Raw genomic sequence first — 15,759 nt, forward strand, 5'->3', positions numbered from 1 at the left:
CTATCGGAACGTCTAAGCGGTAAGGATTCGTCAATCGGTTCAACTGGAGTTTCCTCCTCGGGTTGAATGCCAGTGGTAGAGGTTCCTTCATCTCTCGACTCTTGAATCTCTTCAAGTTCGATTTGCCTCCCACTGTCTCCTTGGCTTATGAGTTCTCGCTCTTGGAAAACTCCTCTCCTCGCAACAAAGACAACATTGTCTTTCGGTCTATAGAAGAGATATCCAAAGGATGTCTGCGGGTAGCCGATGAAAATACATCGCTCACTTCGAGGTTCAAGCTTGTCGTGAGTATCTCGTCTTACGAAAGCCTCGCAACCCCAAACCTTGATATGTGCCAACGAGGCAGCTTTCCCCGTCCACATCTCGTGAGGTGTTTTGGCAACCTTCTTAGTAGGGACTCGGTTAAGGATATGGGCGGCAGTCTCTAAGGCATACCCCCAAAAGAAGATAGGTAGTGACGCACGACTCATCATAGAGCGAACCATATCCAATAAGGTTCGATTACGCCTTTCTGCCACACCATTCAACTGCGGTGTCCTAGGAGGCGTCAATTGCGAAACTATTCCACACTCCTTGAGATAATCGTGGAATTCAAGACTTAGGTACTCTCCTCCTCGATCGGATCGAAGCATCTTGATTTTCCTGCCCAATTGATTCTCCACTTCATTCTTGAACTCTTTGAACTTTTCAAAGGTTTCTGACTTTTGCTTGATTAAATAGATATACCCATATCTACTATAATCATCGGTAAAAGTCACATAGAAGCGGTTCCCATCCTTCGTGGTTGATCTAAAGGGTCCACATACATCGGTATGTATTAGGTCCAATAGCCCCTCACCCCTTTCACAAGTACTCGTGAAGGGTGACTTAGTCATCTTTCCAAGTAAACAAGACTCGCATGTGTCATCTTCCCTAAGGTCGAGTGACTCCAACACTCCATCCTTTTGGAGTTGGGCTATGCATTTCTTGTTGACATGTCCAAGACGGCAATGCCACAAGGATGCTTTATCCAAACTAGTGGAAGAATCAATATTCAAAACATCATTTCCTAAGTTATCAACAATCATAACAGTTTCATATATTCCATTACATGGTATAGCTTGAAAGTAAAAGACACTATTTAGATAAGCCAAAATAGAACCATTCCCATTATTAAAAGAAAATCTAAATCCTTGTCTATATAAACCATGAAATGAAATGATGTTTCTAGCCATTTCTGGCGAATAACAACAATTGTTCAAATCTAAACACAAATTATTCCTAAGCACTAAAGAATACACTCCAATCTTGGTAACAGGCGACGATCTTCTGTTCCCCATGATTAGATTGATCCTTCCTTGATCCACATCCCTACTTCTTCTTAGTCCCTGCACATTTGAACAAATGTGATAACCACAACCGGTGTCAAGAACCCAAGAAATAGCATGGTTAGAATCGTTAGATTTAATTGTGTATATACCTGCGAAAGATGGCTTGATCTTTCCTTCTTTGATTGCTTGCAGGTATTCTGGGCAGCTTCTCTTCCAATGTCCTATCTTGTGGCAATGGTGGCACTCTGCCTCCTTCGGGTTAGGATAGGGCTTAGAGGGATCAACTTTGGTCCCACTAGAAGAGGCACCATCTCAGGCTTTAACCTTGCGATAGTTCTTTGATGAAGCCTTCCTCTTCTTTCCCTTTCCTTGACCAATTGCCAAGACAGGAGCAGCAGACGGATTGGGAGTAGGTGCAACAGACTTGTCTTTGAAGTTGCTCTCAGCGACTTTCAAAAGACCTTGGAGTTTGCTTAGGGTGACCTCCTCCTTGTTCATGTGGTAGGTCATCCTAAATTGGTTGTACATCGGAGGCAAAGAGTGAAGCACCATGTCGATCGCTAAGTCTTCCCCAAAGTCAACATTTAACTTGCGAAGGCGATCGACATACCTTTGCATCTTTTGCAGGTGCACGGTAAGAGATTCTCCATGACCCATCTTAGTGGAGATCATGTTAGTGAAAATCTCATAACGCTCTTGTCTCGCGTTTTGGTGGTACCTCTCCAATAAGTCTTGATGCATCTCGTATGGATACATGTCCTCGTAGGACTTTTGGAATTCGGAGTTCATGGTGGCAATCATGATGCAATGTACCTTCGTTGCATCTCGCTCATGAGTCTCAAAAGCGGTGATTTCAGCCGGAGTAGCGATTTCGGGGTTGATCTTCTCAAGCTTTTCATCGAGGACATACTCCTTATCCTCGTAGCGAGCAATGGTGCGAATGTATCTTATCCATTCGCTAAAGTTCGTTCCATCGAAGGTCACCTTTTGGCAAAGGCTCATCAACGTGAAAGAACTCGCAGCAGCGTTGTTTGTGTTCGACATCTATAGAAAGGACACAGATAGATTAGAATAAGAATCCCTAATTATCACCCAATAAGAAAAATTAGGGTTAGGATCCAACAATAACATTTACATATAAGAAAAGGGATGCCGTAATCTAACATGAAAATAAATTGAAGGTAAGTGAATGATGATTCACTAATTCTCCATTACAAAACCTAGACTATTAGTCCTAACTGTATTGAGAATTCCTAGGTTCGGATGAGATTCATTGAACTATTCAATGGCATGTTTAAATCTCGATATACCCCTCTTGTTTGTGACTGGGATGCCGAGGATCACAAAGCGGGTGTGAATTACCATGCAAATTCACATGGTGCCTTCATTGTAACGATCACCTATTCAATGTGCCGGTAAACCACACACGCTCCATCGGACTATGATAAACAATGAATCACCCTTTGCCACCTTTGCTTAGAACCAATTAGTGTGCCGGTAAACCACACACGCTCCACTAACTTCTTAGCAAGGGTGCAAAGTGTAATTTCATGGGATTGCATCAATTCACTTTTCCTAAAGTAACTAAGATTGGGAAATTTTTAAAACGTGTAGTTACTTTGTATTTCTTATTATACTTTTAATGAGAGGATGAGGTTGCCCTATCCTACCCGTTCGGCTAACGACCCTCCACCAATCAAGCAAGCGGTGGGTGTGAGTGTACACCCATTAAGCGCCATTTTATAGGCCGCAACCTTATACCCACCTTATAGATCGACTTCGTGAATGAGGCCTACTAACGGTAAGACTAGCATTTAGTTATACGTATATATATATTATTCTAGTAATATCATATTAGTATAAGGTTGTGTTTTAAACCTTTTAAAACATAGGGTTTGAAATTTAAGTTGTCTAAATTAAAACCTTTTAATCACAAATATAAATTTCAAAACTTGAGGGAAAGTTTTAAACACTTTAAAACATGGAGGATCAAATAACAAATAATTCCAATTAACAATTAATATCCTAATTATCTTTATTTGATTTATCCAAGATTTCTTTTAAGATAATTATCAAAATAATTAATCATTTATCATATAAGGGAATTAAATATTTTATTAGATGATAAATATCTTTAATTAGATCAAGATTATAGTCATATATATCAAAAAATCAGATTATGGTTGATCTAATATGATTAAGGTAAGTTTCCATAAGATAAACATGAAAAAATCCCGGTTTTGCCTAATCCTGACGCCCGGATTCGCCGAGTACACAAAGGGACTCGCCGAGTCAGGCCTACTCGCTGAGTCCACTTTGGAACTCGCCGAGTCCATGACTCAAAAACCCAAAAAAAACGAATTTTGCAGTTTTGTTTCAGTTAATCAAGCAACAATTTAAAGAAAACCAAGCTAGGCTTTGATACCACTGATGGGTTTTAGCCATAAGAACTTTCCTATGTGCGCATGCAAAACCCTAATGCTCGGATCTAGGCTTTCTAATTAAACATGCTTTGAATCCAAGACTTCTAATGGCTAATTAGGTTAAATAACAACATTGAAAGAGATCTAGAATCATACCTTTAGATTCCTTGTTGATCTTGTTGTCTTGGAGCTTCTAGAGTCACAAATGTCACTCCTCTAATGGCTTACAAACACCAATAGCAAGCAAGATGATTTAGGAGAGAGGAGAGGGGAGGAATTCGGCCAGAGTATCTCTACTTTAGATGGTGTGTCGAATTCCCTCACCCCTAGGGTCTATTTATACTTGTAGACTCCTTAAGGATTACAACTTTAACCCTAATTGGATAACTTAGACTTTAAGTTGATCCATATCCTTTCCTTGATAACCCTATGGATGATTTTGGCTTATCCAAGCCCTAGAAATCATCCATCCTATCATGGATAAGGATTTATAGTCTAAAGTGTAACTATCAAACAATTGACAGTTTATACCCTCTTATTTAATTAATCTCTTTAAGTCACCAAATTAATTCCAATTTGTAACATCCGAAAAATACAACCAATTTAAAATTTTCAAAACAACCTGATTTTCATTAAAATGTTTACAAAAAGGTTTTCAACACAAGTCATGTGAGTATTGCCAGAATCACATTGCTACAAAATCATGAGGAGCGGTACGATCGCGCCTTCGCCTTGCCACAGTCTCTTGAAGAACCTGAAAACATTAAACCATAACTGTAAGCCCGAAAGCTTAGTGAGATACCCCCAAAATACCAACCACGTATACGCCCTTCCAGGCTACGACCTTCCGGTCCAAAACCTATAAAACATACATAACATAACAGAACATAGAACAACCATGCATATCGGGTCTACCGTGTGACTGGTCCGTCGTATCGGACCTTCAGTCCAACGGATCCATCCTCCGGGTCTAGTCATGTCCTTCGAGTCTACAGTGGGGTTGGTCCGCCCGCATCGGGCCTTCAACCCACCTGGTCCACTCTCTGAGTCTACAGTGTGACTGGTCCGCCCGCATCGGGCCTTCAGTCGGCCTGGTCCACTCTCCGAGCCTCGGCACGTCTGGTCCGCCCTCGTGGGGCCTACAGCCTATCCGGACCGCTCGCTGGGCCTTCGGAACAACCGGTCTGCCCTGGGTATCTTGGCCTACAGCACAAAGCAGGACCCGCCTCAACCCATCTCCAGTCCAAACAACCATGAGCACAAAACATACATTCATATAACAGTCATAGTCAACAAACCGAACAAGCAGATCACATAGCATATCATTACCCTAACCGGGTTACCAACCTAACCGGTCACTAGCATAGCATCACTCTGTATATCGGGAAAACTGACCTTAACAAGGCCTCCTAGCATGTACCATCCTAGCTACCAGGATGCAGACACATCAAACAATAACATAATAACCATAGCCGAATCTCAATACAATAAAGGGCCGGCCTTGGTGCCTTAGACCCTGTTGATATAGTGAGGATAACTCACCTCGACACTGCCGGTTGAAAAGATAAGATCCCGCTGCTCCGAACTCTGGCACGAACTCCTTCACTAATCATCAAAACATACAACTCAATAAATACCCTTAATCACCAAAATACCCCTGTAAGACAACTGGTCAACCATGGATAAGTCAAAGTCAACCCCTGACCGACCCTGCTCGCCGAGTCAACCCGATGACTCGTCGAGTCCATATGCTCAGATCTTCCCTCAATTAGCGACCCAACTCGCCAAGTCACCCCAAGACTCGTCGAGTCCAACAACTCTGAGTCCACTCGCACTCAACTCACCGAGTCATCCCTTGACCCACCGATTCATCGACTCAATCAGAAACATTGGGACTTCCTCGACAAGACTCGCCGAGTCCAAATGGACTCGTCGAGTCCAAGGCCATCTTCAGCCTACTCGCCGAGTTGTTCTTCCAACTCGTCGAGTCCCAGGCCATCTTCAAGTAACTCGTCGAGTCCACCCATGTGACTCGTCGAGTACCACCGTTCTGAATCCATACAGAAGCATCTCAGGCCATGCAATTGATCCAAAACATAGATCCAACCTCCTACAATCCATCCATCACGTAAAGTGGCAAACTTTACGTGAATCTAACGAGATCTAAGCCATATTCACCTTAAAACCAAGGTTTGGGACATGGTGGCTTCACTAAGCACTCAAACACAGGAACTTTAATGCACTCAAGGCCTTCAATATTCCAGATCTGAGGTAGCAACCTCAGATCTATCCTCCAAACTCCAAAACATTCCAAGACATACTCCCCACAAACCCCAAAATGATGAAACTAGGAATGCACAGCCTAAGGACGGAGATATTACCTCCAAAAGATGCCTCAATAGCAGTCAAACTCGAATCCAAGCAAAGCCCTTTGATCCAAGCCACTTCTCCTTCAAGATCTCTTCAAACAACACCTCTCCAAGCTCTAATTTGCTCCACAAATGATCTCTCCACGAATTTAGGGTTTCTGGAACTCAAGGTGGGAATAAGGGAGGCTGTGGAGGGGTATAATGCTCTTTATATAGGGCTCAACCTCGGAAATTAGGGTTTTCTCCATACAGCACCTACTCGCCGAGTCCATCCCATGGACTCGCCGAGTAGGCCACTTGACACGCGACCATGACTGTGACCTGACTCGCCGAGTCAGCCATGGACTCGCCGAGTCATCCTCTAAAACTTGCACTTTCAGCCCTTCAACTCTACTCTTGCGATTCCGGGATGTTACAATTCTCCCCCACTTAAATTAGGCTTCGTCCTCGAAGCCTACGGCATCTCATCTTCAAATTACTTCCCACGACGCGCCACTTGACCTTGACCGAACCAAGTCCCTCAAGGTACAACCATGGAACTAGAAGCTCACTTTCTCCTTCCATACGGTGTCCCCACCACCTACTCAAACCGGGCACCAACTGTACCCTCCGATAACCACACTCAACAACCGAGAATTACCCATGATGCCTTACTGCTCCAATTCTCATCTTTCACTTGGCTCATATGGCTATAAAGCCACGGACCATCGGATTCCCGATCCGAATTCCACTCTATCCATCCCATGATGACCGAAAGACCCATTCTTCCATTTCGGAGCAACTCCTCCGGGTTCTTCTCTCGCAATCACACACCCATGCTGATCTAGCTCTAGCACCCTCTGGTTTGGAAAAACCGATACACTGATGATATCCTCGAACATCCTTCCAGGATGAACCGCTAAAACGTAGCCAAAACCCTGATCAGAATCACACTGAGATTCCAAGACTCTTTCTCTAAATCCCTTCCGAATCCCTCTCCCTGGCTCTACATCGCGGTATTCCCTCCGCGCCCGAAGCAACACATCAAGTTGAATGAGCTTTTATTCCACCACCGCACACACACTACTCAAAAACCACCGTCGGACCACTCCAATCATAACTCTACACTGCCGCTTTCACTTCCGTGAATTCACACTCCCTTTTCGGAATTCCATTCCTCCCTCTTTTCTTATCAAGGAAACCGCTCGTCCGCCCAGTTACCATGACAGGCACCATGGTGCTCATCTCACGCTACATTACCTCTTTAAAGCGTACCCAACATCCATGCATCACCACTACTCTGACCCTCATCACAGGGACTCTCAAGCCCATGCACTACCTTCAATGCTCAAGATTGCTACCCGGGGCCAGACCTCCCAATGTAATCACACTGCAACATACGCAACCCATAACCTCGATCCGATCCAACAATACTCGCAGAGTCTTCAGCATGACTGGACCGCCTCCCCAGGCCTTCAGCCAATCTGGACCACTCTCAGAACCTTCAGCCAATCTGACTGGACCGTCCTCCGAGCCTTCGGTCTGACTGATACGCCTACCGGCTTACAGTCTATCCGGACCGCTCAACTAGCATTCATCACTCCGAACCATCCCTTCGGGAAATCCTCCCGCACATACCGTTCTAGCCCTCTAGGGGTTCCGAACTCTATCTCCATCATACATGCTCGATCCCGGCCTGCTCCCATGCCTTCCTCAATCAACTGCTCTAGGTCTGCATTCCGCCCCGCACGCCTGTTACTCACTCATACGAGCCTGCTCTCGACTAATAGAAATACCGCTGAATTTCTCAAGCAGCTAAACAACCTCTCAGGCCCAACGATCATCCGGAGAATTTCCAATTCTCCCCCACTTAAGACACTGACAGTTAGTCACCGGTCGCCATCACCGATCTCCCCAAGCAACCTTGCAGGAATCAACACATACACTCAAAAATGTTTTTCACCAGCACCAACAACTTTCATACAATCATGTTCCCATGCTGCACAACCTGCTCGAAAGGAACCCAATCTTCAACTATCAATTCCTCAGACTACAGAATCTAACTGGCCTTCAAACCAACGCTGCATCCGCCACCAATCCTCACGAAGATAATCAACGATAGCTCGAAGTACAAATCCATAACCATAACGATCCTTCAGGGAACAAAAGATACTAAAACAAAATCTCGATCACAACTCGCCAAACCCTCAAGGAACAACGGATACCACACGAAAACCCGAAACGCAATTCAACGAAACCAACAGATAACAATACTCCACAACAATCATAAATAATCAACATCAGAAGGAAAAATACCCGCAGCAGCAAGCTGAAAAACACGACCCTAAGCCCTTGGGGGCTCAGCTCCACCCTGATCTCCACCTGTGATCCTCAACGTAGCCGGTGCTGGAGCCTGCACCGGTCCTGCAGCAAGCCGTGGACAGTTGACCTTCAAATGTCCAACATGATGACAATGATAGCATATCCTCAAATCCCGAACTGGCACTGACTGCCGACAATCCCTCGCATAGTGTCCCTTCTTTCCGCACTTGCGGCATGCTCCACCGGACCGACAAACCCCGGCATGACCCCTTCCACACTTCCCACAGATGTGGCCACCCTGATCTCCCATCCTGGAATCAACGATCTTAGACCGTTTCGTCGCCGGCTGCGACTGAACCGGAGCTTGCCTCAGCTCACGCATCTGTAACTCAATCTCTAACTCACGCCGCCTGGCGGCCTCCTGCAACTCCAGCAAAGTCTCGCACCTCTGCGTAGACACAAACTGTCTGATGTCTCTCTTTAGCATACTCAGATATCGGGACATCTGAGCCTGCTCCGAAGCGAACTCAGGGCAAAACATCGCCCTCTCAGTAAACATCCTGGTGATTTCCGTCACCGATTCCGAATCCTGTTTCAGCTCCAAGAACTCCTGAGCCAACCTCTCCCTCTCGACCTGCGGAACATAACGAGTGCTGAACATCTCTCTGAACCGATCCCATGAAATCGCAGCCCTCTGCGCATCCGAGTACGACCCCGTGGTCAATCTCCACCAATCCTTTGCTCCGAGCCTCAACAGGTTTAAAGCACACCTCACCCTCTGATCAGCAGGGCATGAACACGTGAAGAAACATCCCTCCACATCTGATAACCATCTCATAGCAACGATCGGATCCTGAACTCCATCAAAAGTGGGAGGCTTCGTATTATCGAAGTCCCGATACTAAAAACCTCTACTAGCTCCTCCCCCTGCCGCTGCTACAGCTGCTGTAGCCGCCGCGGCAGCCGTCTCCGTGAGAGCCGCATAGCGCTCATCAAAATACTCCACCATGGCGGTCTTGATCGACCCAAACAACTCTGGCAGCTCAGCCCGAAACAATGCAGCAACCTCATCATGCAAGATCTCACGAATCCTCGCATCCAACTCATGCGTACTCATCTGGCTGACAACCTCGGGTTGTACAGACCCACCCGGAACTCCCTCTCCGGCTCCTGATCCTGACCCGGATCCACTCCCAGCATGCCCTGAAATCTCCATACTGAAAATAAAACACCAAATCTCAGACATATTCCACTATCTCGGAAACCAGCTCTCATCCCAACCCTAGAGGTCATGGTTTCCCTGATACGCGTATGAGTCCGTGCTTTCAGTAGTACGGGCCCATACTACCTTCCACACCAACCCATATTTGTATGAAGTACTCCCACAACACCCTAGCGACACACACAACATTGCTATATCCGCACAACTAGAGGAACACCAGAAATCTCTCACAAGGAACCCTAGGCTAGCAGGCATCATAAATCAGGCAACTCATCAATAAATCCTGAAGATCCCTAGCCTAACTCTAGCATGCTGTTCTATCAAAGGTCAATAAAACAATTGTCATGTATGGTATTTTGGGGTTACTTACTGGCTCCGGCTGATCGTACCTCCGCGTCCTCCTTTACTTATTTTGAAAACCATTTTAAATTCTCTTTTTGAAAACTCTCCTCGATTTGAGACTGGAGTCACACAAATGTTACTCCAATTCACTCAAACCAAGGCTCTGATACCAACTTGTAACATCCGAAAAATACAACCAATTTAAAATTTTCAAAACAACCTGATTTTCATTAAAATGTTTACAAAAAGGTTTTCAACACAAGTCATTTGAGTATTCCCAGAATCACATTGCTACAAAATCATGAGGAGCGGTACGATCGCGCCTTCGCCTTGCCACAGTCTCTTGAAGAACCTGAAAACATTAAACCACAACTGTAAGCCCGAAAGCTTAGTGAGATACCCCCAAAATACCAACCACGTATACGCCCTTCCAGGCTACGACCTTCCGGTCCAAAACATATAAAACATACATAACATAACAGAACATAGAACAACCATGCATATCGGGTCTACCGTGTGACTGGTCCGCCGTATCGGGCCTTCAGTCCAACGGATCCATCCTCCGGGTCTATTCATGTCCTTCGAGTCTACAGTGGGGTTGGTCCGCCCGCATCGGGCCTTCAACCCACCTGGTCCACTCTCTGAGTCTACAGTGTGACTGGTCCGCCCGCATCGGGCCTTCAGTCGGCCTGGTCCACTCTCCGAGCCTCGGCACGTCTGGTCCGCCCTCATGGGGCCTACAGCCTATCCGGACCGCTCGCTGGGCCTTCGGAACAACCGGTCCGCCCTGGGTATCTTGGCCTACAGCACAAAGCAGGACCCGCCTCAACCCATCTCCAGTCCAAACAACCATGAGCACAAAACATACATTCATATAACAGTCATAGTCAACAAACCGAACAAGCAGATCACATAGCATATCATTACCCTAACCGGGTTACCGACCTAACCGGTCACTAGCATAGCATCACTCTGTATATCGGGAAAACTGACCTTAACAAGGCCTCCTAGCATGTACCATCCTAGCTACCAGGATGCAGACACATCAAACAATAACATAATAACCATAGCTGAATCTCAATACAATAAAGGGCCGGCCTTGGTGCCTTAGACCCTGTTGATATAGTGAGGATAACTCACCTCGACACTGCCGGCTGAAAAGATAAGATCCCGCTGCTCCGAACTCTGGCACGAACTCCTTCACTAATCATCAAAACATACAACTCAATAAATACCCTTAATCACCAAAATACCCCTGTAAGACAACTGGTCAACCATGGACAAGTCAAAGTCAACCCCTGACCGACCCTACTCGCCGAGTCAACCCGATGACTCGCCGAGTCCATATGCTCAGATCTTCCCTCAATTAGCGACCCAACTCGCCGAGTCACCCCAAGACTCGTCGAGTCTAACAACTCTGAGTCCACTCGCACTCAACTCACCGAGTCATCCCTTGACCCACCGATTCATCGACTCAATCAGAAACATTGGGACTTCCTCGACAAGACTCGCCGAGTCCAAATGGACTCGTCGAGTCCAAGGCCATCTTCAACCTACTCGCCGAGTTGTTCTTCCAACTCATCGAGTCCCAGGCCATCTTCAAGTAACTCGTCGAGTCCACCCATGTGACTCGTCGAGTACCACCGTTCTGAATCCATACAGAAGCATCTCAGGCCATGCAATTGATCCAAAACATAGATCCAACCTCCTACAATCCATCCATCACGTAAAGTGGCAAACTTTACGTGAATCTAACGAGATCTAAGCCATATTCACCTTAAAATCAAGGTTTAGGACATGGTGGCTTCACTAAGCACTCAAACACAGGAACTTTAATGCACTCAAGGCCTTCAATATTCCAGATCTGAGGTAGCAACCTCAGATCTATCCTCCAAACTCCAAAACATTCCAAGACATACTCCCCACAAACCCCAAAATGATGAAACTAGGAATGCACAGCCTAAGGACGGAGATATTACCTCCAAAAGATGCCTCAATAGCAGCCAAACTCGAATCCAAACAAAGCCCTTTGATCCAAGCCACTTCTCCTTCAAGATCTCTTCAAACAACACCTCTCCAAGCTCTAATTTGCTCCACAAATGATCTCTCCACGAATTTAGGGTTTCTGGAACTCAAGGTGGGAATAAGGGAGGCTGTGGAGGGGTATAATGCTCTTTATATAGGGCTCAACCTCGGAAATTAGGGTTTTCTCCATACAGCACCTACTCGCCGAGTCCATCCCATGGACTCGCCGAGTAGGCCACTTGACACGCGACCATGACTGCGACCTGACTCGCCGAGTCAGCCATGGACTCGCCGAGTCATCCTCTAAAACTTGCACTTTCAGCCCTTCAACTCTACTCTTGCGATTATGGGATGTTACACAATTAATCTATGACTTATATTAATCAAATAACCATATATTATTCCTTATAATATTTACTCTTTCTTAACAAATCATCCATCAAGTTGCTATGGTGAAGGCAACCCAAAAGGACCATGCACAACCGGATCAAATACTTGCCCAATATAGTTGCAACCTTAGACATTATTCCAACAAGTACAATCCCAGAGAATCTCGTAAATGCGGAAACCAGAGTGTGTGCATGATGTGCCGCTACCGCGCCAACTCCTTCCCCTTCGAAGAAAAGGTACCTGAAAACAAAACTGTAAAACGTAAGCACAAAGCTTAGTGAGTTCCCCCCACTGTACCACATACCACATAATCACATAACATACGTAAATTTGTCAGGCATATCTGGGTGCCCGACCTACCCCTTCGGTCCTCTCGACCGGATACTGACTAGCATATCTGGGTGCTGGCCTCCCCTTCGGTCCTTTCGACCGGATACTGCCTAGCATATCTGGGTGCTGGCCTCCCCTTCGGTCCTTTCGACCGGATACTACCTAGCATATCTGGGTGCTGGCCTCCCCTTCGGTCCTTTCGACCGGATACTGCCTAACATATCTGGGTGCTGGCCTCCCCTTCGGTCCTTTCGATCGGATACTGCCTAGCATATCTGGGTGCTAGCCTCCCCTTCGGTCCTTTCGACCGGATACTGCCTAGCATATATGGGTGCTGGCCTCCCCTTCGGTCCTTTCGACCGGATGTTGGGGACTATTTCACCCCTTACCATTACCACATAACACATAACACATAATTTATTTAACATGGCTGGGCATGGCTGCCCCTTCGGCCCTATCGACCGGTAACCTAGGGACTATCTCCCCTACTATCACTAGCACATAGCATCATATCATGCAAACACATAAACATAACGCTTGTAGTAGCAACCCTAGATGAATATCACAGAGACAATCATCTAATCATACAATTCCTACTAGTGGGCCGGCATTGTGGCCGTAGACCCACTACTACTAGAAGATAACTCACCTAATACTGCTGAACTGCTACTGCTAATCCCTTTGACCACTACCTGACCTCTGTCTTCGAACTGCTGCTCCACTAGCTCCTCGAGCTACCAATATCAATATAACACTTAGTCTAACTGACCTCCAATGGTCAACTAAGTCAATTAGTACCAATGCCAAAGTCCTGGTCACAGTCAACATTCCAGGCCAACCCTACTCGCCGAGTCACCATACTGACTCGCCGAGTTCATATACTTAGAGTTATTCCTGTTCGCGACTCGACTCGACGAGTCAGCCATTGACTCGCCGAGTCTACTGATTCCCAAGTCTTGTCCTGTCCAACTCACTGAGTCCTGGCTCGACTCTCTGACTCGAGTCTTAACTCGAAGGGTTTGGGACCACGCGACCTGACTCGTCGAGTCCAAGAACAGACTCGCCGAGTACAAGGCAATGTTCATACGACTCGACGAGTCGTTCATCCCACTCGTCGACTTTCTCCACAACTTCATGCCACTCACCGAGTCCACTCAAAGGACTCGCTGAGTCCCTTCAGTTCTCCTTACATGCAGAGGATTTTAGAGTCATGCATGGACTCCAAACTGTAGATCTACCCTTCCCAAGCCTATTCCACACGTAAAGTTGCAAACTTTACGTGTAGAGAAGGAGATCTAGGCAAAATATGCCATAAACTAGGGTTTAAGGCCAAGGGGCTTCAAAATCGACTTAATGGCTGATACTTTATGCTTCTCCCGGCTATAACACACTTGGATCTGAAGTAGCAACTCCAGATCCGGCTTCCACCCCATAAGGGTGGCTAATCATGGCTTAAAAGCCCCAAAACTCACAACCAAGGCTAGATCCAAGAGAAGGAAGTGACTTAATACCTTCAATACATCAAAAAGGTTCCACAAACTCCAGATCTGAAGCAAATCCTTAAAGCTTCACTGATTCCTCTCCTTATTCTTCCTTCAAATCACCCAAAAATGGCTTGGAAGCTTGAATGCACAACAATGGAGGCTTAGGCTTCGTTTTCTGAACAAGGGGGGCTCTAAGGAACCCTAATGGAGAGTATAAGGAGCTTAAATAGTGCCCAAAGTCCCAGATTTAGGGTTTTCCTCGCACAGACCAGACTCGTCGAGTCCACTTGGCCGACTCGCCGAGTTGGTCACTTACACCTTGACCCGGATCCCGCTCGGACTCGCCGAGTCCCTCCTTGGACTCGCCGAGTCGACCCCTAAACTTAGGGTTTTCTTTCCTTTCTTGGTCTTCGAAACTTTGGGTGTTACACTCCTGAAAAAAGATCTCGGCTAATTTCTCCGCCGATGAGCTCTCCTTTATAGCGAGAAAGTGAGCACTCTTAGTCAAATGATCAACAATCACCCATATCGTATCGGATCCTCGGGCAGTTCTAGGATGTTTTGTAATGAAGTCCATTGTTAGATGCTCCCATTTCCATTCAGGAATCTCCAATGGTTGCAACTTCCCATGTGGTTTCTGGTGTTCCGCCTTGACCTTCCGACATGTCATACATTCTTCCACAAATCGAGCCACATCATTCTTCATTCCATGCCACTAGTAAGCCTCATGGAGGTCCCGATACATTTTAGTAGCACCAGGATGGATAGAAAATTTTGACTTATGAGACTCATCCATTAGGTTTTTCCGATTTCCCCCGGTATATGGAACCCAAACCCTATCGTATCAAGTCAGCAAACCCCGCCCGTCTCGTTCCATCTTAGGCAACTCTTTCCCAATCTTCTCACGCTTGATGTTTTCCTCCAGTATTGCCATCTTTTGGGCGTCGCGGATTAGATCTAACAAAGATGACACCATCGTGATCCGGAGACACTTAGCTCGAATCGGTTCGATAGATTGTTTACGACTGAGAGCATCAGCTACCACATTAGCTTTACCGGGGTGCTAGTGAATTTCACAATCATAATCTTTTACCACATCCAACCATCGGATCTGCCTCATGTTCAAATCCTGCTGCTCGAACAAATATTTTAGACTCTTATGGTTAGTGTATATGATAAACTTCACTCCATAGAGATAGTGTCTCCAAATCTTAAGAGCGAAAACAACAGCCCCAAGCTCCAAATCATGAGTGGGGTAGTTTCGTTCGTGGGGTTTCAGCTGTCGGGAGGCATAGGCTATCACCCTATCTCGTTGCATTAACACGACACCAAGACCTTGAAGCGATGCATCACAGTAAACCACCATATCCTCAACCCCATCAGGTAAGGCCAAAATCGGAGCATCACACAATCGCTTCCTTAACTCATCAAACGCCAGCTGCTGCTCCGAGCCCCAAACGAAATTCATTGATTTCTTGGTCAATCGGGTGAGTGGTTAGGCGATTTTAGAGAAATTTTCAATGAACCTCCGGTAATAACCGGCTAAACCCAAGAAACTGCGAA

The sequence above is a fragment of the Lactuca saligna genome, chromosome 1 (assembly GCF_052625555.1).
Source record: "Lactuca saligna cultivar CGN05327 chromosome 1, ASM5262555v1, whole genome shotgun sequence".
NCBI classification, from domain to species: Eukaryota; Viridiplantae; Streptophyta; class Magnoliopsida; order Asterales; family Asteraceae; genus Lactuca; species Lactuca saligna.